This window comes from Halyomorpha halys, unplaced genomic scaffold (genome assembly GCF_000696795.3).
Source record: "Halyomorpha halys isolate HHAL.00 unplaced genomic scaffold, Hhal_1.1 Scaffold2032.1, whole genome shotgun sequence".
NCBI lineage: Eukaryota > Metazoa > Arthropoda > Insecta > Hemiptera > Pentatomidae > Halyomorpha > Halyomorpha halys.
In genome coordinates, this window is record NW_027111913.1 from 15,964 (window position 1) to 19,518 (window position 3,555).

A 3,555-nucleotide genomic window follows, 5' to 3' on the forward strand; every position below is an offset into this window, starting at 1 on the left:
CAAATATACCAAATTTGTGTTTATGCAATTTGTTGAATCGATAAGGTGAGAGTTATAAATGCAATTAAGGCTAATATTCTAATCTTACTAGATTTCAATATCAAATCTAGAATAAAAAAAAAAAGATCAATGTCCACTGGAACGTCTTTTTCTCAGAACGGTATAATGTTGATAATAATGTGGTTTATAATTCTAGGTTTGTTGTCAGGCCATTACTCCTTCGGATTCCGTGTTGCGCGGAGTTTTTTAAAATTTTTGTTCAAGGAGTCTAGGACAGAACCTTTTCGAAAGTCTCATTTTTACTGTGTATTCATACTTTTTTGGTAGCCATCAGATAAGTAATACTAGGGTAACATGCACGAACTGGATGGCTTAGTTAGACTTAATTCTCAATTTCTTATATATCTCAGTTTGTTTAGTACTTTTTCAAAGATCATGTTTGTTTCGATATTCAACATGATTCTTTAATCATAATATATACATACATTTTTCTTTTTAGTGGGTATTGAGAATCAGTCAATTATACAACATTGTAGTAATACATATGGCGACGTTTCACAACTTTATTGATTGCATAGTCATGCCCTACAATGAGAAAAACACGGTTTTTTTTTTTTTTTTAGAACATATATTCTTCTTCAGCAGTCAGCCAGTTACCTGATTGATTAACCTATTACTTAACTAGTGACTACCTACTGAGGGAAAAAAAACGGTACATGTGGGGAAACCTAAACTAACATTACTCTCATTTCAAAACCGATTCAGTCCTTCCCTAAATCTGAAGATGGAAATATCATAATGTAGAACACACTGCAGTTGAGAATTGTAAGTAATGTTTGTATCAAACCATATTGTGATTGTAATATTTATTAGTCAGAGATTGCACTATGTACATAGTAGTTTTGTGACATTTATTTGAAGAGAAAAAAAAAACTGTTTTCCTCATTGTAGGGCATGACTATGCATATAATAAAGTTGTGAAACGTCGCCAAAAGATGTATTATTACAAAGTTGTATTATTGACTGATCCTCAAGACACACCAAAAATAAAAATGTATACCTACAACAGTCGTGAAAAAAGTTATCAATATATATACTTATTTTTATTTATTTTTCTATATATGGTAACCCCATAAAGAGATAGTTTACTTCCTTTATACCTGTTCCATGCCATGAAAGGCATACTACATATATTATATGTTTACAATACAATAGATTTGAGTATATATAATTAGTTACATTGTTTATAACATTAAAAAAAACACATAATTAATTAATAATAAAAAGAAGAAGGAAAAACAAAAATTTTAAAAAACAATAAACATTATATATATCTTTTGAATAATCTTAAGATTGATTACACTTTTCGGAAATAAATACGTTGAGGATGCAATCATGTCTTCTAGATTGAACCAAAATAATAAAAAAAAAAATTATTTAATTATGATACAAGGATTTAGGCAAAAAATATTTAGACTAAGATAAACAAATATTTATTTTTTTTAAAGGAGTAGAGTAGAAATGAATTTCAAACCTTTAGTTTTTTTTTATTAAAAATCTTCTCATCAAATTAAATTGGATTATGTTCATTCACAACAATTCCTCTTAATTTATCTCATGAATCGAAACGTTCCCATTTGCCAACGTCCATAAAGCCTACAGTTTTTTCAAGCTTTGCTGAAGGGTCCTTGAATAAGCATGAACTCAGGCTGAAAAATAAAAATATTTCTAAATCATATTAAAGTAACAATGATATATAATATGATATGGTATGATAACATGTATACCGTGTTATTTTCTTATAAAATATATTTTATTCGCTCAATAATAACCAATTTTTCAAGATCGACTATCAATGACAGAAATAAATTTAAATTATTCAAAAACAATCAATCTTGAATATATTTTAATTTTAATTATAAGAAGATGGTCAGGGTTTTAATGAAATATGAATAAAAAATGAACAAATAGTTTAAAACTATTTGTTCTTTTTTTGACCAATGACCATCTTACTATATTTAAACCTTTACGGCCAACTATATATATATATATTTTAATTTTAATATTATTAGGTCTATTAAAAATTAAAAATAAAATTACATCTGACAACAAACGTTTTATTATCTCGAAAGTAACACAAACATTAAAAAAAATTATAATGAGCACAAACTATATTAATTATTCTCTATTTAAATATTAATTAAATTATTAAAATTTTATTTTGAATTTTTAGTTATTTTTAAATATTTAGCTTCATTGCTATTTGATTGTAAGGATATTTAGAACATAGGGAAACACAAATTAAAAAAACATAAATCTAACAAAAAACTTAAAAATTACAAAATTCATTAAATACCTATTTAAGTATTCCGTTCGAAATTCTCATCCCATGAGTTGACTTCTTTCTTCATTCTTCATTAGTGGATCTTCACTCCACAGATAAGACTAATTTATTTAAATTTAATTTACTCTAAAAACTATTGCAACCATCACAATTTATGTTTTGATTTTTCAATACTAAACATTGTACTTAATAAAATGGCTTAGTTCAAATTTTAATTGATATAATAATTTCAAATGAAGGCCTCTGGTATTAAATAATGTAAATTCTCAATTAAATAATGAGACTCATGACATCCTTGCCAAGTACAAAAACCAGGAGCCAACTATTTAAATAAAATAACACGAACAAATAGCTCCCGCTTTAAGAAAAATTCTACATAGATTCATAAGTCATTTTATCCAAGAACTTGTAGCCAACTGGCTCTGCCGCCAACTGAAAGCTTGATATGATAAAATTATATCAGTTATTTTTAGTCTTTAAAACCTAAAATCACTTCATATTCATAAAATAGTAATTTATATATAATCTTTTAAATTTCTTGATACTGGTATTAATTTTTTTAATAAATCAATTAATATACATGTTAAGCCTCAATACTCTTTATAACATCAAATCAAGGACAACCTTAAATATAAATTTTCACCTCACATCCAATTATTTAAAAACGATTTGCAGGGTATTCAGCCCGTCATTAATTACAGGTCACATTACCCTATTTTTTCACAATTTCATTAATTTTAAATCGATAGTGTTTTATATAATAATATATTTATATATATATTTATAATATTTAAGATTGCCCTTGAGGATGGCCGAAACGTTGAACTGTTGATGATGGTATAAAGAGTGATGAGGCAAACATGGATACTAACTGATTTATAATAACAATAAAATATTAAGTTTTACAAGTTCTGGGAATCGGCGTATATTATTTAATAAATGCCGATTGAAAAATTATTTGAAAACAGTACAAATTTAAATAATAAATTTACAAAATGCTTAAATAACATAAAATAAATTGATCAAGGCAATGCTGTTTGTCAATATGACTGACAATTAAAATGCTAATTAATACATATAATAAGCCTACATATAAAAGAAATTACTTATAAATTTTAAATAGTTCTTAATTTAAAACTATGACATAAATTATAGCCTTTTAAATCTATAACAAACATTTTAATATATATACACCAAAACAATAATATCTT

General features: G+C 25.6%; 1 long non-coding RNA gene across 1 annotated transcript in view; it reads right to left on the reverse strand.

Annotated features, from left to right (window-relative positions):
• Nucleotides 1-1,477: 1,477 nt before the first annotated feature.
• LOC112211361 (uncharacterized) overlaps nt 1,478-3,555 on the reverse strand; it is a 7,267-nt gene continuing 5,189 nt past the window's right edge. The window contains exon 3 of the long non-coding RNA XR_010844044.1: nt 1,478-1,709. This is a non-coding gene — a long non-coding RNA (uncharacterized lncRNA). The remainder of the gene's footprint in view (nt 1,710-3,555) is intronic.